This window comes from Lactuca sativa, chromosome 3, assembly GCF_002870075.4.
Source record: "Lactuca sativa cultivar Salinas chromosome 3, Lsat_Salinas_v11, whole genome shotgun sequence".
NCBI lineage: Eukaryota > Viridiplantae > Streptophyta > Magnoliopsida > Asterales > Asteraceae > Lactuca > Lactuca sativa.
In genome coordinates, this window is record NC_056625.2 from 312757733 (window position 1) to 312784602 (window position 26870).

Here is a 26870-nt window from a genome sequence, read left to right on the forward strand (position 1 = left end):
TTGCTGAATTAGTACACTGATGTTACATTAACCTTCCATAAAATAAATACTTGTAAAATAATAACAAACCTTCTTTATGGTTCATAGATTTCCAACAAGGGAGATAAATTAGGTTTGAACTGAAGTTTGACCATCAGTGTTGTAAAAATTGCATGCGTGGCTTCTATTATTCTGTAACTTCCAGAAATTTTGGTGTGATAATTGACCTGCAAAATTGAACTCAAATTTTCATTAGTAGCCTATTGTTTGTTAAAAATCGTAAGCTATTACAAAAATTGTAACTTGATTTTTGGATATAGGAACATACATTTGGTTGGCATGTTGTAAGACTTCCTGATGAAACATCCCAAAATACGACCCAAAAGTTTTTGTTTAATCATTACTGAAATCATTGTATCAATACCATAAAATAAAATCCATACGCCAATATCTCAAAACCATAACAAGTTTCACAAGAACTGTATCAAGACTGAATCAAATCATATCAATGAAAAGCTAAATTAACTCCCAGGACAAATTGAAGCTGTGGTGTGTGCGATGTCATCATCCCGAGCTCTTCCCTTTACTTGCAAAAGTACCTGAAACCAAAACTGAAACAGTAAGCACGAAGCTTAGTGAGCTCCCCAAACTACCACATATCATACAATAACATATAAACACATACTGGGCCTTGCCCACTGCATCGGACCGAAGTCCAGAAACTACATCGGACCGAAGTCCGGAACTGACTAGGGCCTTGCCCTCTGCATCGGACCGAAGTCCAGAAACTGCAACGGACCGAAGTCTAGAACTGACTAGGGCATTGCCCTCTGTATCGGACCGAAGTCCGGAAACTAACCAGGGCCTTGCCCTCTGAATCGGACCGAAGTCCGAAACTGACTGCATTAGACCGAAGTCCGGAACTGACTGAACATAACATAGCATAAATATATCAACTAGCATGAACACATATACTGCATACTGCATCGGACCAGGGTCCGGAACACATAACACAAAACATGCTTGAATCACAAAGACATCAAGCAATCTAACTACTGCATCGGACTGAGGTCCAGAACTACTGCTAGCTAAACAGACTGGCATTGTAGCCGTAGACCTATTCCTACTAGAAGGAAACTCACCTCATGATGCTAACTGCTGAACTCCTGAATGAGAAATCCCCGACTGCTGCTCTTGCTGCTTCCCAGCTATCATGGGAAATAAAATACTAAATCCGAATAGGGATTCTCGTATGGGTAAAATGACCATTTTACCCCTGTTATGGCATGGGTCACAACATGGCCCCAAAAACCCTCAATTCCTTCTAAGCTCGTCCATGGCCCCACTAAAGGCCCATTATTGGCCCAATTTGCTCCATTGGGCCCAAAGCCCTTTATTGGGCCTTACCCAAGCCCAATACTAACCTTTGGCCTATATTACAGAATTCTGAAGGCCACTAAGGCCCAAAGACCCTAGGTCCCAAAACTCAGCCCACATCGAGGCCCAAACACTCGAAGCCCAAACTGGCAGTGTACACGGGGCGTACACCGAGGTACGTTGAGCGTACTGGCTACTGGCTGGTACGCGGTGCGTACCTCCTTGTATGCCCAGCGTACAGCCTTGTTAAGCCAAAGTCTCATTAAGTGCTTAATAATCCGGGTCAGAAGCTAAAATCTTAGATCCAGGTCTTATCCCACGTCTGAAACCATAAAGTTGCTTACTTGATGGCTTACAAGACTCCCTTAAGCTCAAACTTCTAAAAACAACCATTTATAACCAAGAAGGTGGCTAGATCTCATGCATGGCTTCATGAGAGCCTCAAAAATCGAAACTTTATTGCTATGGGGGCACTTGAGCTTCAAGGATAGCAATCCCAAGCTCCAAAAACGAAGCTGTATGATAAAGGTCCTTCCTTTGGACCTAAAAGGTCCAACTTCCAAAAACTCTTAGATCTAAGCTTACAAAAGGAAAGTTGGTAGCTTTATACCTCTTTTGAATGCCAAATGAATGAATGATCCCAGATCTATGAGCTCAAGGTGCTCAAGTTCTCCTTCTTCCACTCCTCTTCTTCTTTTTCCCAACTTTTCTTCACAAAAATGAGCCCAAAAGATCAAACACACACACACAAGGAGAAAGGGACGAACTAGGGTTTTCTGAGAGTGAGGAGGTTGATGGGAAAACAAGGAAAGTGGCTATAATGGGGTTTATATATCCTTAAACCCCTAAAATTAGGGTTTTTCCTCTGGCAGCGTACGCTGGGCGTACCATATGGTACGTTGTGCATACGCTTCTCCTCCCCGCGTTTCACTAAGTCACTACGCCCAGCGTACAACGGATTTACGCCCTGCGTACGGCTTATGGGCATACTATGGCTTGGCCCAAAACAAGAGGCCCAATCCCATATACAATTCTATTATAACCCCACATAAAACTTGAGAATCTAAATAAATTTATACCTCGGAAGACGATCGTTTCAAATCTCCCCCACTTGAATTAGACTTCGTCCTCGAAGTCCGTTGCCACTGAATCTGAAAACAATTTCGGGTAATGCTCAAACATCTCCTCCTCGGATTCCCACGTCCACTCTGAACCCTTCCGGTGCTGCCACTACACCTTCACTAGCTGAACTACCTTGTTCCTCATGGTCTTTGTCTTCCGGTCCAAAATCGCGACCAGTCTCTCAATGTAATTCGGGATGCTATCAACCTGAATGTCTTCCAAGGGTACAACTGCTGACTCGTCCACTAAACACTTCCGTAACTGGGAAGACACTGGTTCCTATTAAATTACGGGGTTACACATGCTCGTTCGGAAGAACCGAAGAAGAAGATGGAAAATATTGTAGTATGAATCCGACATGGAAAGTAGTGGATTGAAGAAATTCGTTACCTTTTTGTATAGATGATCGATCACGCGTTGCTCATTCGGAAGAAGAAGATGTAAAAGAAATGTAGTATGAATCTGATATGGAATGCAGTTGATTGAAGAAACTCGTTACTTTTTGTACAGAGGATCGACTAACGCAATCTTAAATGTTTGGGATTGGAAAGATTAACAGGAAGAGAAGGGACCGATACTGCCATATACGATAATTTTACATGCTTTCATCACGAGGGATGAGATAAAGTAAAGATTTGGGGATTTTTGGACAGCAATTAATTTTATTTCTTTGTGGATGATGTGGGTGGTACTATTGTGGGGAGGAGAATCGTGATAGTTACAGGGGAAGGAAATCGATGTGTCGTTTCAATTACGGTTGTGACGGGAATGGATTTATGGTTTCAATTTACATCATTGCGACGTTTTGTAGTTCGATTATGTGTCTTGTATTGAACCATGTAAATTTGAATTTAAAGGATGGAGGAAAACAACGTTTTCATATATAATAATGATATATATATATATATATATATATATATATATATATATATATATATATATATAGAGAGAGAGAGAGAGAGAGAGAGAGAGAGAGAAAAGTTCAATAGAGAACCATAAATATTGGTTCTTCAAGGAACCAAATATTTATTTTTTTCAATTTATAAAGAAAATTTTAAAATATTTAAATTCATATATAAACATTGTGAATGTGAAAAATATTTTTCGGATTCACGTTGTGAATTTTCAAAGATTCACATTGTGAATTTGACGTAAAAAAATCGAATTTTATATCATTGGAAAAAAGATAAAAAGTTATGAATTTCTATATTTTTAGTTTTTTTTTAATAAAAAATAAGTTCTAAAAGTTGAAAAAAAAATTGGTTCCTTGGTTAATTATGGTTCTCTATTGAACCACACCATATATATATATATATATATATATATATATATATATATATATATATATATATATATATATATATATATTATTTTGTTTTTAGTAACTATTGTGTGCCAGAATGCATAAATCTGGATCAACAGATGGAATTAATCAATAGACATGATTTGAGGGTGTATGATATTACAATGAGATAACATGTACCATATAATCACACAAATTTTAGCAAAATGACATTTTGGACAATTAACTACATTTATAAAAGGAAATTTTTGGATTTTTAGGGACAATTAATTCTACTAATTTTAAAAATCTAAATTTTTTTAATTAATTCAATTTTAATTCTAACTTAATTTGTTAACATAACCAATTTTATTCTATCAGAATATTTTTATTTTGTCAGAATGCGATTCTGTTAGAATAACAATTTATGACATCCTTTAAAAATACATTAATAAAAAGAAAACATGAATAAGTACATTATGAAACAATATACAAAATCGATTCTTGAACTAATAATATATCAAATAATTACATCTATAATTCTGATACAAAAAGAACATTCTTGAATAATGTCAACATTCTTAAAGAATAACAAGTGTAGTTTTTAAAAAAACAACATTTTTAAACTTTGAATGTGATCAATCTTTGATTCATTCTTCACGTCATTCCTATAATGTCTTCAGTCATTCCTATCACAAATGCATCCAAAACATCAAAATCAAACAAAAAACACTAAGTCATTCTGAAAGAATAATGCTGCTAAGATTTGTTTTATAACTTCTGGCGAAATACATTCTACTACAAGACACTCTTGTTCTCCATATTTTCTTTCTTCTCCACATGAATGACAAACTCTTCAAAACCTAAAAAGAAAAAAAAAATCATCAAAATCTAACAAAAACACTAATCCACCAAATGAACCGACAAAATATATGACATTTTAATAGGCAAAAAAGATTCTAAAAGAATCATTAAAATGACAAGTTGTAATTCTGAATAATTTGGCAGAATACATACAACATTATAAATTTTGGAAGAATACATACAACATAGTAAATTAGCAAGTAACATAAATTTATTTCATGACCATTCCTTTAGTTAGGCATGTCGAAAATTATGATACCCGAATAAAAAAAAAACTTCAGTAATTCTGTTGTAATGCATGCCACATGGTCAAACTCTCTTTCAGGCATTTCCACAAACATTTGTTGTGCACTTCTTCTCACACCTAAAACCAATTAAACCAATCTTAATCAGCAATAATAAATTGAGCAAATATGTTAGAAAAATAGTCATGATTGTTCAAAGAAACGCATGAATTATACCTCTTGGAACAAATTTAATAGATACAAAAAATAAAGCCAATGATAATAGTAAGATTCAAAACTTCAAATTATGGTGCAAACCTGTAAAAAGGAATAAAAGAATATATGATTAAACTCTCAACCTCCACACCTATATTTACCTGCAAAAAGGAATACAAGCATAACTTCATCTTGGAGTTATTATCTACAGTTAGATCAAAAAAAAAGTTTTTTACCTTTTGATAACATTTAACTACTTGTTTATGCTCGTTTGCACCTTTTAAAGCTTCTAATGTGAAAATCATCTCAAAATAATATCCGAAAAATCGACCAATTGCACCTTTTAAAGCTTCTGTTATAACTCCAACGATAAAAACAGAGAACAAAATCCTTGTGGTAATTAATCAACACATGAACATAAAATTAATCTAATTCAATCGATTGAGGATAATGAGAATGAAGTTGAAAGATTTGATCACTCAACACTACATGGTAAATATCATAAACATTTATTCAATGAAGATAGAATTCCAGGAAGATAGTAATTGGCAATAAAACTGAATATAGCTACTTGAAGGGACATGAAATAAGAGAAATCAACATTGGAATTGTGTTTGTGTGTGGAAGATGGAGAAGATTAAGTTACTGGAACAAATCAAAATGGGATGGTGCTAGGCTTCATCGGATACTTGAGATCGGCCATCATGTCTTTTCCAATAAAACGATGGAAAGGATGGAGAAGACCTAGAATCCCCATGATCGCTATTAGGAGGACCGAAGGTGGGCGGTGGATACAAGGAGGAAGGCAGCCGGCGACATAATAGGTGGCAACGAAGGGGAAGGAGTAGGTGGCGGCGATCGGTGATTGAACGTGAAACAAAAATGTCGATTCCTTTTTGTGTTCTGGTGGATTTTGTAAGGTAAAAAAACTGATTGCAATTTTATAAGGACTTAATTTGATTTTAATTTTGGAATTTATTTAATATACATGCAATATTACTAACTTACCCTTATTGATTTATTTAAAAATTTAATTTGTACTAAATTCTGATTGGTTCATATATGCACACAATACTTGTTGAAAACATTTATATATATATATATATATATATATATATATATATATATATATATATATATATATATATATATATATCTTTACTATCTTATAAAAGAAATCTCACTATTTCTAAAAATAGATTGAATATAATAATATTATTTTTTTAAGATGTTCAAATCAATAAGCTAATAGTACAAGTAGTCATCAATAAAATAATATTAAATTTTAACCTGTGTTTTGAATCCTTATATTTCTCAACAAATTCTATCTCCTTCCCTAAATTTAGGATAATTCAAAATTTGAAACCATCAGAAAATACATGTTGATTCAAATATCCCTCCTGCAAATGGCTCTTTCTTAACAGGTTTTTATTTTAATCCTTGTAATTGATTTCATCATTTTTAATTTTTTGTATTTTTATCTTATAAATATATTGGGTGAAGGCTTTATTATATCAGGTTTGTTCCTAAAAAGGTTTTTACTATGTTTCTTTAATGTGTTGGCTTTGCAGGTTCAAAGAACTCAACCAAGAGGATCAGTTAGAGCATTGTATTATCATTAATTTGTATATTTTGACATCTTACTTTTGCAATAAAAAACGGTTAAACACAAGATTTGACATGATTAAGGTAGTTTGTATATTATTTATCTTGTTTAGTCTGAAAATGAAACCTTTTTCATCATTGGTCCTTATAATATCAAGTTTCATCACATTGACTTCCTGATTACGGTGATTATTGTCCTTATTATAACGTTTTATATAGATTTTGTTCAATATTTTAAGGTTTTGAGAACCTAAATCAATATGAATCCTTGAATTACATACCATCGTTGAAAATGTTTTAATTTGTGACCAAACTTGGTTTAAAATCACAATGAACAAGTTGACACCTGAGTATTTTGGCCTTCTCAAAAGCCTATTTATCGACTTTTGAATCACAACACCTAATATTCTAAAGGTTTATTTTTATAAACTATTATTTATATATTTTAACATTTTACTTAGTAGGACATTAAATTAATAAAGGAATTAAGGAAAACGAAAAAAAAAAAAAAAAGTACGAAAAACAGTACAAGTGGTTTGGGTATGTATAAATGGAAGTAATAACCATTTAGGGGGTGTTTGGCAAAAAAGCTTATTGCTTATTAGTTTATTAGCTTATAAGTTAATAAGTAAGTGTAGGGTAACTTATGAAAAAATGACGTATTAGAGGTTCCCCACCGGAATAAGTTATTTTAATCCAAACACTTTTTTAACTTATAGGGATGTAGAACCTAATAAGTTGTTTTAAAAAAGATTAGCCAAACACCCCCTTAATATGGTATGATAATGCTCTTGAAAAATAGATGTTATTTAATATCCATTTCTCGAAGTGAACACAAAATGATTTTAACTCTAAAGAGATCAAATTATTCGCCGCCCGCCGCTTTGCACGGGTAGACGGTTAGTGTGTATATATATATATATATATATATATATATATATATATATATATATATATATATATATATATATATATATATATATATATATATATATATACCGGCAAAGTATCCAACAATTTATGAATATCCAAATTAAACCCAACCAAAACTAAATTGATAGAAATTAGCAGCAGCGTAGTGAAAATTCAAAAGCAAATAAGCTAGAAACATCTATAACCAGAATTACCTTATTTCGAATCTTATTTAATAGGTGTAAGAAATAAGGTAAATTATAAAAGTATTTGTAAAGAATTGAAAAAATAAAGATGTGAGAATCGAACAGTGACCTTCTATTTAGGATAAACCAAGCTAAAACTTTTTTTTTTTACTTTAAAATGCAGCATATAAGTTATAAATCTTTCTTAACCTGATTTAAATAATAATAATAATAATAATAAAACTACTGTGCATTATAATGTAAATTGTATAGGAGTATATAATGTTCGAATATATTTTCATAACAAAAAAGCTGTAGGGGTAAAAATGAAACTTTTGCCATTTGAGAACTTGTACTTTGCTCTTTCCGTCGGTTTCCTCCCGCTCCTCCGCCAAATCGCCGGCTTTGTCCTCACTCTCAACTCCATTATCTACTGAGAGAAAAAGAATAGAAAGTCGATTTAAGATCAAAATTTTCTCAATTCGAACTCTTTGTATCCAGAGACATTACCGGATATACGATCACAATCGATCTGTAGAATCAAGTCAAAGTTTCTACAGGTATAGATGGGAGTAATCGATTTGATAACAAGAGTAGATGTAATATGCAAGAAGTACGAGAAATACGACGTCGACAAGCAAAAGGATGCCACCAACAATATCAATCGGAACGATGCATTCGCCGGACTTTACACCGCCATTGAATCCGATCTGAATCAAGCTGTGGAGGTAATTAGATCTTTACGATATCAAAAGACTTTATTATCACGTTGTGTATGTTGTTTAAGATGTAGTTTTGTTTTTGGTTTGTGTAGAAATCGGAGGTTGCTGCGGCGGAAAAGAACAGGGCCACGGCGGTGGCGATGAACGCCGAGATTCGACGGACGAAAGCTCGGTTACTCGAAGAAATTCCCAAATTACAGCGTTTAGCTTTCAAAAAGGTTTACATGCTCGTAACTTAAATATTTAAGGACATATATATTTACATTACTTCTAACTTATAATTAAGGAATAAGCGAATTTTACTTCTTATCGGAACATTCGTTATTTGTTTCTTTTTTATCTTTTCTTTTTAAACGGCTTCCATTCGCACATATTAATTTAAACATTTTGTAAATTTCCAATATGGTTAGGCCAATACATTAAACTAAACGTTATAGTTAAAGTTAAAGGTTAATGCCACAAAAATAATTATTTATGAGAAATTAAATAGCTTCTTATTTTTTGTTCTTACTTTTTTTTCTGTCTATTTAAAATAATGACAAGTGTATAAATTTAAAATAGTTACAAGATAGCAGAACAAAAGGTAGAAGACTATTTAATTTCTCATTAATTATATGCTCTTTAAATATTTTAACAACTTTGATTTTTGTTCTTTATATTTTGATTTTTTTTTTGTGCAATGAAGCGATTACCATGTTATGATGGTGTATCCTCTTTGTTGATGTTGAAATATAATAATACACATTTTAGTAAAGTTTGGCCTATAATAAAGATATTCTTAGTTGTACTCGCTCGCCATCTATGATATTTATTAAATTCACGATCTATTTATGTCTAATCAATAGTAAAATACACCTAGTGTACTATAACAAAGATATTCCTAGTTGTACCCAATCACCATCTAAGATATTTATTAAAGTCGTGATCTAACTTTATGTCTAACCAGCAATAGAATACATATAGTGTACTCACCAACTAACACACCCCATCCTGAAGGAGAAGTTGTGTGTTTTATTCTTGCCTTCAATGCATTCATTTTTCATTTGAAACTATTACGTTTTAAAATATCTATTGTTGACTAATTCATGACTAAAAATAAATCAAAAATAATCCAAAACATAATATCAAATAAGAAACAAAAGAAAACGTTGAGGCTAAATAGGAAGTAATAAGTAAATGTTATGATTTGAAAATGAGAAAAAAAATCCACCATTATGTAAGATTTCAGGGTCTTAGAATATCAATTAACTTGGATAATTTATGGGATCGTGATTGCAATCATTTCCAAAATCTGTGATTTCGACCCTTTTGTCTGAGGTATCACAAAATCTGATTTGGAATAATCCAATAGATGCAATTTGGAAATCAGGCCACTTTCAAATTCGAAACACAGAAAAATATACCTTGTTGTTTTGTATTCTTTTGAGATAGAGAGAACCATAAGTATAACTTTCAAGAGTAAGTTTTGTAACCCGTTTTCTGGAACATGTAATATGCTCTTATACAAGAAGGAAAAATAGTTGGTGGTAGCTACATGCAGTTTGGAGCCAAAACAAGTGGTTAGATATATGGTTATAAGACATAACCAATTCTGACATCACAATGATGTCACCACCGCTAGAAGCTTTGCCCATTGGACCCCGCTAAGGGTGCTGCCCCTAAACTCTACGAAGAGGCTACAACCCCTTGGTACCCTACACCCAGGGGCGTTACCCCCAGACCCTTGTATTCCCGAGTTCATTATCACATCGAGTGTGTACATCGCACCTCCAAGCCTGGTTAGTAAATTAAACTCTGCCTATCTCATTATTAGTAATAATTACACCAAATTATGTTGATAACATTAAAATCACCAACATTCCTCCCCCATTTTAGTATAATCCTTAATTAACTAAAATCAAACACAAAATCAAATTTATGCATAAATGAAAATATCTTGAAATTGAATTTTCACATTAGTATAATATACATGTCAAACACTCGAGTAACTGAAGGATTAAACTCATCAACTCATTTGAGTAACTGAAGATACTATACACATAAGTTAAACACAATATATAATGTTTCATACTTGACACTATTACATCCATGTGTCCTATACATTCATGAGTACATAAAAGCCTAGCCCAATCTTTCTGAAGCGACATCACTTCACACTCACATATGTAGTCCTTTTATATCATGCACCTATTAATGCACTTTTTCAAAAGAACTATTAAGAACTTAATGAACCTACTTTAACAATACAGTTTATAAGCACATACCTTGGGATGTAGTAAACAAATGTGCTTCAATCTCCATATGTAAGCTTTCCACATTGAATTCAACTTCTAACATTATATTAGAAGGGAACTTGGTATCTCACCCATAGAGATATCAAGTGGGCCTTAAAACCATCCCTATAACAGACTTCTTTACCAAGTCTCTAGATAACCCCTTCATCAAGTGATCAACTAAGTTTTTTTGAGAACGAACAAACTCAACAGAAATGATACCGTGAGTAATGAGCTCACGTACCATAATGTGCATAACACCCAAATGTCACGATGTTCCATTATACACTTGATTTTATGCTTTTGCCAAGGTGGAAGCACTATCATAATGTATAGAAATAGGTGATATAGGCTTTGTCCACAAAGAAATTTCATATGTCAAATTCCTTAACCATTATACGTCTTTTCCAGCAGTTGCAAAGGATACAAATTCAAATTCTATAGTTGAAATTGTGATGCATGTTTCTTTCTTAGAATCGCATAAAATGACACCTCCACCAAGAAGAAACATCCAACCACTTGCAAAAAGAATGGTCCTCAACATTAATGATCCAACTAGCATCTGAATATACTTCAATAACTGAAAAAAGCCCTACATAAGTCAAACCAAAATCCATGTTTTTCTTTAGATACTTCAACACTCTCCTTGCCGCTTTTTAGTGATGAGTACTAGGATTGCTAGTAAACTTACTTAGCTTCCTACAACAAATGCAACATCAGTCCTTATTTTGGCCATAACATACATTAAACACCCAATAACATCTGAATACTTGAAACTGCTTCACCAGTATTTGACATAAGTTTCATACTTGGATCAAAAGGTGTACTTACAGGAGAACAATCAGAATAATTGAACTTCTTAAGCACTTTCTCAATGTAATGAGATTGTGAAATTGAGATTCCTTAATGTTCACGCTTGATTCTTATTCCAAAATTGGATCAAAAGGTGTACTTACAGGAGAACAATCAGAACAATTGAACTTCTTAAGCACTTTCTCAATGTAATGAGATTGTGAAATTGAGATTCCTTGATGTTCACGCTTGATTCTTATTCCAAGAATCACTTCTACATCCCCCATATCCTTCATGGAGATCTGAGATGATAAAAACTCTTTGGTCATGTCATCTTGCCCTTGATCAGTACCAAAGATTAACATGTCATCTACATACAAGCATATGATCACTCCTTTGCCAGACTCATCAAACTTATTGTATACACACTTGTCTGATTGATTCAACTTGAAACCATGTGACAAGACAACATCATCAAATTTCTGATGCCACTGTTTCGGTGCTTGCTTTAGCCTATACAATGATTTAACTAACTTGCACAACTTATGCTCATTTCCAGGCATAATAAAACCCCCCATGTTGTTTTATATACACCACTTCCTCTAAATCACCATTTAAGAATGTTGTTTTAACATCCATTTGGTGAATCATCAAATTACAAATTGTTGCTAAGGCAATTAGCAGTCTAGTGGTATTTCATACGACTCTGTTATTTTTTTTTTCCTATAATACATTAAACACAATTAAATTTAATAATATATTTAATTTAAACTTTAAAAAATCTATTGTTTTCCCATTCAAAAATGACATTGGACACCATCCTGTTATGATCGAGTTTAACTTAATTGAGTGCCAATCAATCTTATTCTATTAAATTCTTTGTTATTGATTCCTTATTCTCCACCATAAAAACAACCAATTCATTATGTCTTAAATAATAAAATTTTACATAAATAATAAAATGATAATTTATTAGTTTAAATTGTTAAAAAAAGTATCTTTCATGAACATAATTGGTATTTGTCGTTTTAATTTTACATAATAATAGATTCTTAAATGTAGTATTTTTGTTAAAAAAAAGTAGTACTATAATTATCATGCTTTTTCTTATAATTCTAATAATTATGTTTTTAGGAAATTATTATGTTTAAGGATTCATTATGTATAATTTTTTTTGAACGACAAAGATATTATAAAAACACCAAACTAGTAAGAAGCTAGCCGGAAAACAAAAAAAAATACAAAAACATGAAAAAAAGATTAAACAATAATAGTCATAGGATCTTTTAACCACCCAACCCAATTCAAGGACACCCTTCTCCTTCTATAATTAACCCAAAAGAACGATTGAGTAACAATCTTATCAAAAATCGTCCACCACGTAGTTAAAAAAATCACCTCTAAATAAACCTTTTTAGACTCTTATAACTAAAAAGAAGAAAGCCAAGCGAGCCAGTCTTCAAACCAAGCCACCACTAAAATATAAATATTCCACCATCTACCAATATAGAACATACTAAAAGAAGTTATGTCACAAAGAAAAAACATGCGGTTTACCATTTCCACATCTTCATCACACAAAATAGACGAAATGTCGATTCCCCTCATCTCCAAATTAGACCTGGTAGTTTATTCAGTCTCAGCCGCCAACCAAAAACATTAACCTTTATAGGCACCATTTTAACCCAACTAGTAGGAGAGGACACTGATAACAAAAATCTGTCTATATGACTACGAGTAGAAGCAAAACTAAACACACAAAACCATCCAACGACCAGACCAATCTATCCTTGATATCAGAGAGTATAATGGAAGACAAAAGTTGATTAAAATCGCGCCACTAAGGATTCTCAGCTCCCCCATCTCTATTCAATCTACGAAAAGAACCCACACACCCAGCATGGGACATCTTGTCTTTCATGATAATTTGTTTATACAGTTCCAAAGAATAAATCCTAGGAATATCTTGTTTAAGAGAAGAATTCCCAATCCAAATATCCTCCCAAAAACTGACCCAGGAGCATCACCAACTCTCTTTTTGCACGGAGACAAAAGATCAATCCCTTTAACCTTAAGATTTTCCATAGATTTCACCACTTAAATCCAAGGAGAACCAAAAGAAGTAGAAGAATGCTTTCTTAGGCCACCATCATTACCATGTATGATTTTCACAACCTTAACCCACAAAGCCTATGTGTTATTGAAAAAATGGCAAGCCTATTTAAAGAGGAGAGCTTTATTCAAAGCAAAAAGACGACTAACACCGAGACCTCCAAATTGTTTTTGTGTCATGACTTTATTCCAACTGACCCAAATCATTTTATTTTCACCCAAATCAGCCCCAGTAAAGAAATTATTCCTTATGGACTCCAACTTGGAGAGCACACCCATCAACGCCTTATAAAGAGAAAAATAATAGGTAGGCAAAGCACCCAAAATTGAATTTAACAGAGTCAATCTTCCTCCAACTGATAAATTTTTAACTTTCCAGTTAGAAAGTTTGGAAATGACTCTTTTCATCACTTCAAACCAAGCACCAAAAACCAAACCAAGATAAGGAAACAAAGTCTTTATAGAAGTACAACCTATAAAAGTAGCTATTTATTCAACCAAAACGCGAGACACACTAATACCCACTAATTTACTTTTATTCAAATTTATTTTAATCCCAGAAGCAAGGTGAAAGCAATGAAGAATACAGATCAGATTAGAAATTTTTGAGTTTTTCCACTCAACAATAAAGAGTGCATCATCTGCATAATATATATGAGACACAACCAAGGGAATGGTAAAACCAATGGACAGACACGAAAAAAGACCATTCTCCATAGCTTTATAAAAAGTAACATGGAGACCCTCCTTGATAAAAAAAAATGAGAGAAAGCAGATCACCTTAGCGTAAGCCTTTGAAAAATTGAAACTATGTAGTGGGAGAACCAATGTACAAGATTGTTGATCTTGTACATAAGATATTTGATTTATTGTATACAAATAAAACAAATGGCATGTTAGTTTTTGGCACCCACAAACGAATATTCAAGCTGAGATTAACAACTTAAAAAACGATATGGTATAACATTGTACTTTCTAACGTAGTTCTGAGGTGTTTCACTTCAAAATATGTTGCTTTTTTTGCACTTCTCTAGATGCATGGTCATTTAAAAGTGATATTGTCATGTCAAGCTCTTCTCCAAAATTTCTTCATTTTTTGTTTTCCGTTTTATTTTCAACTTTTTTCCTACACCGTTCTCCATTAATTTTCTTATCTTTGTTCCTTGGATATTCAATGTATCATTAAACGGTTCACATAAGGTAACTCATATTAGTGGAGTCCCAGACTCTTTAATATAAGAAACATCTCAACCTTTAATCCACTATGTAAGTATTCCTCATCTCAAGAATTTGGTTAAGGTGCTTGGTATCAATAAACCAAAATTGACCTGGATAAACCCGAAAAAACTGAGAAACCAAGAAACCAAACCCATGGATTGGGTTTGGGTTCGGTTCCATTTCTTTAAAAGCCGATTATATCAGTTTCGATTTATGTTTTTGGTCAAAACTGACCCAAACTAACCCTTACTCACCCTTATGAAATTGTGTTGAAAATTTAATGAGATTATATGTAAGTTAACAATTTTTTATTATTTCATATTAGTGGGAAAAATAAACTTTATGGTTTTATAAGGCTTTCGTTGCCTTAAGCCTTTACATATTTTAGTGAAGGTTACGGGATGAACTAAGACAAAATGCATGCAAGGTCGAGCCGAGTCGAGGACACGAAACATGAGGTTAACCAAGAAGGTGCACTTTAGGCGTTGAGATCCGATAAAATTCTAATTACATAGGTCTGGGTTGACTCGAGTTTGGATCGATCTGATCAGAGTTGACTAATGGTTGACTTTGTGTACAACCTTTAGAAAGTCTCCGGATCTTACTAGTCATTGAGAATCGAAGAGCTTACGATTATGGTTAGGCTCGGGTCGGATCAGGTTATGACTGATTCGATTAGAGTTGACCGATGGTTAACTTCGTGGATAACCTCCACGAAGTTTCAATAGATTATCAATCACTAAGACCTGAAGAGCTTTAATTTGGTTGGGTTTGAGTCGGATGGGGTTTAGATCGACCGACAAAAGTTATCCTATGGTTGACTTTGTAGATAACCTCCAAAAAGTTTTTATAGATCGGATAAACTCATTGTTTGAATTTAGTTAACCTCAAGTTTGCATTCAGATAACCTTTGTATTTGAATTTGAATTCAAATTACTTCAAGGTTTTTTGAAGTCGAACTAAGATATCAATCCACTATTAACCGGACCCTTTAGGTCCCATTATTCACCACCAAAAACCAATATATATATATATATATATATATATATATATATATATCAGCTCTCCTTTCCCCTCCACAATTCATTTTTCTTCCAATTTTTTAGTAATCATTTTGCATATATCGGTTCTTCCATTATTATTGTAACGAACAATAACATCATTAACTCCTAGGCTTCTATGTTGTAGATTACAACCTTTAGAATGCATAAAAATCTTTAAGTACAAGAGTTATTTGATGTAGTTACAGTTAAAATTTTGAAACTTCCTGGTTGGTTTTAATTTCAATTTCATCTTCTTAATTCATTCGACAATAAGGCAGTCTCCTTATACCTTTATTATAATTATATTTGATCACCAATGATTGAATTGATTTATGGACGAAACTTAGTAAACAAATAATAACAACTGAACATATTATTTGCGACTAATTGACATATAATTCTCGATATTACTTATCGGGTTGTCTGCTTTGGACTCTACTAACAATTTGGAATTAGTTCACAATTCTAATAATCATATACTTTGTCTATTAAGTCTAAAACAAAAAAATCTTATATATATATATATATATATATATATATATATATATATATATATATATATATATATATATTATGATTAATTTTCAGACAAAAAGCCATTGGAATTTCTTCTATAAATTTTAGACTGATGAATCAAGAACATGTCAAACTTGACCGTTTTGAGAGTCAAAACTACTCCTGTTGGCCTGACAAGTTAAGTTTATGCTTGTTATGATTTATTTTCGTCTTGTTCTAAACCCTAAATTGCCCCAATTTCAGTTAATACGATCACCGAAATAGGAGATGCTCTAGATTGTAAAACAATTTCTGACTTGGAAAATTACGAGCTCTATATAGAGTCTAAGGACTTATGTCTTGGTTACATCAATAATTCCTTGTCTAATCACCTCTATGATCTATATGCACCATTCCTAGATCCTAGTGAGCTCCAAAAAACCTTAGAGCTCAAGTACAAATCACACGAGGAAGGTACTAACAAGTATCTTGTGTCTAAATAATTAGAGTTTTAAATAGTCGAAGAAAGACCACTCTTAGAACAAGTGCATGAACTCCGGGTCTTCGGTAACAAGTTGAACACACTTTTTATCTCTTTATCGGGGGATCTTCCAGGTAAAGGTAATTATCACAAAGTTGTCTCCCTCCTGGAAAAGACTTCTCCACAATGATCAAGCACATATATAAAAACTACTCTTTGAATGATCTGTCGAAGCAACTTCGAGTATTAAGATAGTTTCTTCAAATATCAATATATGTTTTTAAGGTACTGTAATTTTTTTTTTTGTACTATTATTAGTTAAATGCAATTTTCCAATTAATGTTACTTATTTGGTTAGATTGACAAATTGTTAGAATATATATATATATATATATATATATATATATATATATATATATATATATATATATATATATAGAGAGAGAGAGAGAGAGAGAGAGAGAGAGAGAGAGAGAGAAGTGAATATACCCTTAAGGGTATATAAACCTAGATACTCAAACTAACTATTTTATATTGTTTTGCATCATACATATACATTGTAATTGTCCAATGTTCTTATAATTCAACTTTTAATTTGATTTACTTCTAAGATTTTTATAAATTTCACATTTACCTTCCTCTTATATAATTTTCATTTTCAACAATAATATATATAGCCTATGAGGTGTTCTACAAAAAGATGTGATATAAGAAGAAGACAATACTGAAATTTTGAAAATCTTCAAAGTAAATCAAATTAGGGGTTGAAGTATAATAACATTATAATAAATATATCAAACAAAACGATTAATTATATTGAGTTTGGGTACCTAAGCTTATATACCCTTAATGTTATATTCACATTTCCCATATATATATATATATATATATATATATATATATATATATATATATATATATTTTAACAATTAGTTTTTTTACGAAGAAATAACTATTAGATTTTATTCTTAGCTATTAAATAATACAAACAACTACCATTTTTAAATAAAATATTTATGTTTAGACCTTTTATTTATATTATATATTTATACTATTGATGTAAATTAATTAATTATGGTACCTAGTTTAGCAAATGTAAATTTATTTACATACATAAATTTAATATTTTAAAATTGTCATTGCTTCTAATTAAATTTCTTAACATTCCTTAATTCGTATCTTTAAAGTTTTAGCAAGTATTATATATATATATATATATATATATATATATATATATATATATATATATATATATATATATATATATATATATATATATATATATATATATATATATATATATATATATATATATATAGGTTTAGGTTCTATGGAAAACAAAAAACCCTAAAAAAACCCCTAAAAATCATAAAAATGCATAAAAAAATACCTAGAGATCACAAAACTTTTTTTTGACATTTTTTAAGAAAAAATCTTAGCTTTTTATAAAAATTCTCTGAAAAAAAATAAAGTATTGATTTTTTTTTTAATAAAAAAAAGTTTTTTTTTTCAATTTTTTTTTCAGCGATTTTCTTTAAAAAGCTGCGATTTTTTCTTAAAAAATGTCAAAAAAAAGTTTTGTGATCTCTAGGTATTTTTTTTATGCATTTTTATGATTTTTAGGGTTTTTTTGTTTTCCAAATAACCTCTATATATATATATATATATATATATATATATATATATATATATATATATATATATATATATATATATATATATATATATATATATATATATTTGATTTGTACTAAGTTTTGTAACTTATAGTAAAAAATTATTAAGAAGTATATTCTTATAAATAGTTAGTTGATGGAAGTCAAAAAATTATTAAAAATATGTTATAGCTTAAAGAAAACGAAAACATGGTTTAAGAATTAAGAGATATGGCCGTAAGACAAGTTTTGCATGAGCCATGTTTAGCATGCGACTAGGGACATGTTAAAGCGCTTGGGTCGAAAGCCCAATTCGTGATCTATATAGTCTATATGCCACTCGTTTTTGCTTCGAACAAAGGATTAATTAATTCACGAATATAATATTTAAAATTATTATTATTTTGATTCTTTTTTAATATTTAGTTATTTCATATTTAAAAAAACTCATACATTTCAATTTTATGTTCAGAAAAACATTTATATTAGTTTTTAATTTTCATATATAACAAAATTCTACGCATTTGCAAGAAATAACCATGATTCTAAAAAGCGCATCATAACGCGAGCATAACATAGTCGTTACGAAAATGTCCATGATGAGTTTGTTAAGCGTGACATCCAAATTACGTGTCAAAGTGCGTCATATCACGTTATTGTGCGAGTTTTTTTCAAAGTGCAGATTTTTTTTTTGTTTTTTCTGATCAGCTCTAAAATAATTGAGTGTTCGTTAATTTTTTTTATATTAAAGATTAATATAACAATTCAAAAAACTTTATATATTTAATAAAAGTCAATAAATATATTATTTATCTTTATTAATTTATATAAAATAATCACGCCTTGTAAAACGTCATGGTTCATCAATGTTTGACATTACTTAACTTTGACATTACCGTCAAGTCCATACCGCACATTATTTAGAACATTTGAAATATCCAACTAAAAATGTTACGTCAATTTACTCTAATGTGTTTGAAGACATGTGTATACCTACATCTACTTTTCTTTCTTATTTCATTTATGTGTATGGAATCAACATCTTATTTTTTTTCCCTAACTAATTGATATTAGCCTAATAATATCCATGTCATATTAAAACAAAGAGTAAATTACACGAATGATCCTTATGGTTTAGAGTAATTTACGTGTTTGGTCCATAACTTATTTTTTAATTTGGAAGGTCCCTACTGTTTGTTTTTGTTACGCTTGGTCCCTATCTTACCTAAAAAAAACTATTTTGCCCATGATTTTTTAATTTAGGTAAATAGACACACCCCTAACTCCACCCCCTCACCTTACCTGACTTTTTTTTTTAGACACGACAAACTAATCTAGTCCTAATCTAACCCTAAACACCACCTACGTCTCATAGTGAGACTTGAACTCATGACCTCTCATTCGAGAAAGTCACTCCTTACCGCTAGGCCAAAGGCGCTTTGGTCTTACCTGACCTATCCCACCAGTTTTTCCTATTTAAATAATAGTTTTTTTAGGTAAGACATGAACCAAACGCATAACAAAAACAAATAATAGGGACCATTTGCATAACAAAAACAAACAGTAGAGACTTTCCGAATTAAAAAAATAAGTTAAGAACTAAACGCATAAATTACCCCAAACCATAGGGACCATTCGTGTAATTTACTCTAAAACAAAATGTCACACCACATTTTGAGCCATCCATTTTTCTTTAAGCCCCGTAATTTTTTTAATTTTAAAAGTAAATCTTAATATAAGGTTTTCATGAATATAAAAGTAATATAAGAGTTTTGATATATATATATATATATATATATATATATATATATATATATATATATATATATATATATATATATATATATATATATATATATATATATATATATATATATATATATATATATATATAATGTTGTAGACATCGCTACTCGATAATTGTTCGGTTGACTGCGAGTACTGAGTGCTCAGGAAGTATTCAGATTCGGTAATTCATGTAGAAATATTTTTAGGAAAATTATATATATCAAAATCATAAGTTAAAATCATAAAATAGATTGAAATATATAACAAATTAGATAAATATGAATACACAAAAATTAATATATATATATATATATATATATATATATATATATATATATATGTGTGTGTGTGTGTGTGTGTGTGTTAAATAATAAATCATTAAGTATATTATACATATTAATCACCGAGTTGACCGAATTTTACAACATTCTCGTTTCAATAAGGGGCAGATCGAGGAATACTCGGATTCTATAACTCGTCTCCGTAAGGGGCAGAATAGGGAGTACTGTACCGAGTAATCGGTCAACTCGACAAGTCTTACAACAATATATATATATATATATATATATATATATATATATATATATATATATATATATATATATATATATATATGGAACAAATAATAAACTCCTATTGTTGATGTTTTTAATAGACATACTCTTTGGTGTATTTGTACTTTTCTAAGTTGTGATTATTAATTATACTAGACGAATGCCCACGTGTTGCGCAGAAACATCTATATAATTGAAATCTTTACAAATATATGTTTTTTTTAAATATAACAATAACATTGTTGTTAATTTGATATAATAACTCATATACTAAATTGATATAATATATTGATTATTTTGAATTATATGATAATATATATACATTTATTATAACTGTATAATCTCAACCATTTGAATGACTTCTACGCGCAAGTTACACATGAATAAAATTAAATATAATATATGACTTAATGTTATTTATAGTCTTTGTTATTGTTAATTAATTTTTAAAATTTATTTTTTTAACGTTTTAATTTCTGTCATTATAATTATTTAAAACATCAGACATTGTTTTTTTATTTTAAAAGTAACAATATAATCATTTATATAGAGTTATTTTTAACTATTGTTATTGTAAGTTATTTTAAGCTACTTATTTGAAAATTTTTAACAATTATAGAAATATCTTTAGGAAATAATTTAGTTAAATTGATATTATAATTTAGTTTTTGCATTTAGCACTACAATTTATCACTTTTAACTATTCATAAAATATTCATTATGTTTTTTAAGTGAAACTGAAATTTATATTTAACTTGACACTGTAATGTTATATTTAAATTAACAGTATAAGTATTTTGTCCAAACTGTTCCAACGTTGTAGCTTTAAATTGATAATGGTTTATATACAACAACATATTAAATCTAATAACTTAAGTATAATATGTTAAAAGTTAAAGGAATAACTTTATAAGTAGAAGTAAAGATAGTATTTTAATGTTGAAATTTAGTTTATTTATGATTACACTTTAGGTTTGATATTTATTTAATCTTATTAACCAAATTATAATCATTATTAGAAGAACATTATAATTTATCACTCTTAACTATTTACAAAATATTATTTGAGTTGTGTAAGTTAAAATAAAATTTATATTTAGCTTGGTCCTGTAATGTTATATTTAAGTTTATAATTTAAATATTTTATACAAATTGTTCAAAAGTTGTAACTTTAAAATGATAATGGTTTACATCCAACAATATATTAAAACTAATAAATTAAGTATATTTTAAAAATTAACTTTATAAGTAGAATTAAAGATATTCTTTTAATATTGAAATTTAGTTTATATATGATTACACTTTAGATTTGATATTTCTTTAATCTTATTAACCAAATTATAATTAGAAATAAATTGAAAAGTTATGGGAGTTTCAAATGAATGTGGTGAAAGGAAAAATGAATGAGAGTTTCAAATGAATGTGGTGAAAGAAAAAATGTTTCCTTTATAATATAGTATGTGATATTTTAAAAAATAACTTTATAAGTAGAAGTAAATATATTCTTTTAATATTGAAATTTAGTTTATATATGATTACACTTTAGATTTGATATTTCTTTAATCTTATTAACTAACTTACAATCATTATTAGAAAGAAATTGAAAATTCATGGGAGTTTCAAATGAATGTGGTGAAAGAAAAAATGAATGAGAGTTTCAAATGAATGTGGTGAAAGAAAAAATGTTTCCTTTATAATATAGTATGATATGATATGATATGATTTATACTTTTCTAGGTTTATATACGGTTCTTCCTATGTACGTTCTCATTTATAGAAATCATGGGACCAGGATTGTTTGATTTATGTCAATTTCCGTTACACAATTCAATTCATCACATCAATACCGATTAAAATATATATGATGTAGGTAAAAGGTCTTTCTAAGGATGAACTTCAGGCACGAAATGAGTTGGTCTTAGCACTTAAAGAGAGAATTAAAGTTGTCCCTGATGGTGTAACAACCAAAACTCAACCGATAACTGGTTTGGAATCATCAAGTTCAAATAGAAAAATCATATTTGACTCAATGCAAGGTGATTATTGGATGTGTATGTTTTGTGTTTAGTTTTTAATTATATATCAATATTTTATTTTGATTACTGACTTATGGTAATATCAGATGAAACGTTTGATAACAACTACTACCAACATACTGATGACACCAATAAATTTAGAGAAGAATATGAAATGCGAAGATTGCAACAGGTATGTACAACTTAATTTGAATTTGAGTCAATTATCAAGATAACAACATGAAATTACTATTTAGGTCAATATTTGATCTAAAATTGACCATTCCCTTATGACTATTTGCCTTTTTTCATATCTAAATATATTACAACATCCACAAAATTAAAACATGTTCCGTAAGGTTAGTTTTGAAACAATTGAATTTTATAAACTAGCAATAAGCTAGAAAAAAAAATTACAAGATGATTGTCAAAATTGGGTTTTGAATCTCGGATGAAAACAACTGAACTCTTCCATAATAGATGTGAAGTTTTTTTCATTGTTTCAAAACAAATTTTTTTTTTCTCTAAAAGAACTCATATTAAGGATGCTTTAATATATCTCTTGAGACATCAATATTGACAAATACTCAATGAATTTAATTATATGTAGGACGAAGGGTTGGATGTGATTGCAGAAGGACTTGGTACTCTGAAAAACATGGCTCAGGACATGCAAGAGGTATGGTGATATCAATCATTTGTACGCAATAAAAAAAGTTACATATATATATATATATATATATATATATATATATATATATATATATATATATATATATATATGATAAAAATAATTTAAATTTTAAGTTTTTTAATGGTACAGGAAGTTGATAGACAAGTGCCATTGATAGATGAAATTGATGACAAGGTAATCTTATTTTCGGGTTGAAATGAACCAAATTAAATCTTAGTTTTATTATGTGAGTATCTTAATTTAACGATTCTTATAGTTTAATTAAGATTAAATAAGAACGGAAATTTTTTGTAGGAAGGTAACAAATTTTTTATATACATATTGTTTTAGCAGACAAACGAAATGAATAATTAGATGATTCAAAAGTAAAATGATTCACAAGAAAAAATTCCCAAAAAAACATCTTCATGATTCATTTTTAAATAAATAAAAAAAATTCACTTTTATTATAATTTTGGTGAATATCAACAAAATCATCGTAAAAGTAAATCGTCGAAATGTTTTTTCGGAATTTTTTTTTGGTGAATCATCTTATTATCGATTCATTTATTTTGTTCGTCAAAAAATAAGCCGAAAAAAATTTCTTACATTTCTACCAAAAAAATTTTCTTACCAAATCTATATCCCACTAAACACTTAATCTGGATTCATATATATTCTTTAATAAATACATATGACTATTTCATTTTGACTTTATTAATATAATGACTTAATGAGTTAAGCTAAAAAAACATGACTTAATGAGTTAAGCCAAAAGAATATGACTTAATGTATTTAGACACCAACCGTTTACGTATACCAATTTCGATTTTTTTCTACTTCTCTCATGTTAAAATCGATAAAAAAAATTTCTACGCCAACATGCCAACCCGTGATCTGGTAACCAAAACACAATACGATTGTCAGACCTAATATTTAGTATTATTAAGACAATTTTTTAGTTTAAAAATGAAATATACAAGATTTTGTCCATACGTACATCATTACCCGTTCATGTACCTTATGCATAAAAAATTTAACCGAAAAATAAAAGAAACAACTCCTAATCGGATCAAACTCAATCTTGATTTCATATGATAAAAACTAACCTTGTGATTTATTTATTTTTAGAGTAAATTACATGGGTGGTCCTTTAGCTTTACAATTTTTTCCTGATATGGTCCCTAGGAAAGTTTTTCCTTGAGATGGTCCCTTTGGAGCAAATATTGCACAAGAAAAAGGTCCTTATGACTAAATTGTTAATATATTCTGGTAAGTAATTGTAAATGATAAAAATACCCTTTATTTTTTGCATACAAATGGTCCTTATGACACACACACACACACACACACACACACACTCTCTCTCTCTCTCTCTCCCAATTTCACCACCACCACCACACTCCGATCATAGCAACTGTGATTGAATCCGGGTTGATTACGTAATTCTCCATTTATTGATAAAGATTAATTACATCTCTAGGCATCGAGTTATTGACATACACAACTATCATTACATTCCAAGGAATTAAACTCTCTTTACCGTGATTCGTGAACATTTCTTTCATAAACACCTCGTTGGTAGACGGGGTAGAAATTGTTACAGCAGGGAAAGGCTAGCCATGGTGCCTACATTAGATTTTTAAGGTAGAACATTGCATCATCGTCTTACAAATCTCCAACGCATCATCAAACATCCGAATTTGGGCGTATGAAGCTACCATAACATTCCAGGAGATGATATTTTTACTATACATTTCATCAAACACCTAGCGTCCTTCCAGTAACCGGTTACATTTTCCATACATTGTAATCAATCCATTTCCTACATAAAGATTTAAATGCATACCCTTTTTTTAGAATAGAAACATGGGTTTTTAATCAGACCCACAAATTCTCAGATAGGGAACATCCACCCATTTCATAGAACATACCTCGACACTCCTCCTTGTCATCATTACTATCATCCAAACTCCAACTCCATCACCACTGGCACCTCCACTAGCATCTATTCCTGCAGCGGCATCTACGTATCTTAAACTTAAACATCCGGATCAAAGCTTCCACCAAACGGAACATCAAATAAGATGGGAAGACGAGATCCGATTACCTTTTTTTTTTTTTTTTTTTTTTTTTTTTTTTTGCGTGAGAAGAGAGATCGGTCTTAGTTGGCAGTTGTGTGGTGCATTGCAACCCCCTCCTTTCATGCCATCGTGTTCAAATGATTGATTAGCACTGGACCGATAGCCATATTAGTCTTCTGATTCCCAATCTTCCTTTAGGATTCAATACAGAATCCAAGAACACATTTGGAGACATCAAGTTACCAATATAATCTATTAAGATTCTTCTGACATGGTTAGTCACATATAATGTTATGACCAAGCCATCATGATGGAGATCCAACACATCTTCTCTATAATATAGAAATGTTCATTTTAAAGGACTCAACGTCTCTTCTCTTTGACCATGTACCTTTTTGAATAAGTCTTTAACCATGCATTGATCAATGCAAGAAATATGATGCTAATGCCACGATGTAGCTAGTTCAAGATATTGTGTCATTCAAGATATTAGTATAAATTCAAGTTGGTAGGCATAATAAAGTAAAGATGAAAATATTACCCATAACTTAAATGTAATGAAATTATTAAGAAAAAAACATGGTGTTAAAATCAAAATTTTCGGTAAACTAGCTAAGTTACTTTATTGTAATTTGGGCAGATTGATTATTGGAGAATAGAAAGAACCGATCATTTGGTTGATATGCAACAAAATTATAATAATAATGACATAATTGAGAAAAAAACAAGATGATATCAAAATCAAAACTTTCGGGAAATTTAGTGACTTTTTTACAATTTAAAATGACAAAATAAATAAATGCTACTATATTTCGGTCAATTTTATGGTTTAATTACTATATTTAGTTCTCAATGAAAATTATTTAAGTTTGACAATTTTTTTTTGTTAATGTCGATCGCTTTGACATAGATAAAAAATTTGCTAGGATTTAGTGTCAAACTTTAGTGTCTAACATATTTATCAAAATCATTAAACTTGTTAAATTTTTTCTTGTTGTCACCGTTTTAACTTGGTATAAATGTTAAAATGATCTGACATAGAAAAATACAGTGTTTAAATCACAAGATAGCTAAAATATAATCACTTTTATCTAATTTGCCATTTATAAAAATTAAAAACTAAACTACATGATTTCCATTTTTTTATCCGTAAGAAACACAATAAAATTCTGTAGTCACAGTGTCACACAACCATAATT

The 26870-nt window shown here is 30.1% G+C and overlaps 2 long non-coding RNA genes across 2 annotated transcripts; one reads left to right on the forward strand and one right to left on the reverse strand.

Annotated features, from left to right (window-relative positions):
* Positions 1 to 8113: 8113 nt before the first annotated feature.
* On the reverse strand, positions 8114 to 8416 carry LOC122196952 (uncharacterized). The gene is made up of 2 exons (XR_006189686.2): positions 8277 to 8416; positions 8114 to 8199 (listed from the first exon to the last, which is right to left on the reverse strand). It is a non-coding gene; the product is annotated as an uncharacterized LOC122196952 (long non-coding RNA).
* Positions 8417 to 22789: 14373 nt separating this feature from the next.
* Positions 22790 to 23784, forward strand: LOC111920218 (uncharacterized). The gene is made up of 4 exons (XR_008231151.1): positions 22790 to 22935; positions 23022 to 23107; positions 23525 to 23593; positions 23738 to 23784. It is a non-coding gene; the product is annotated as an uncharacterized LOC111920218 (long non-coding RNA).
* The last annotated feature ends 3086 nt before the right edge of the window (positions 23785 to 26870 follow it).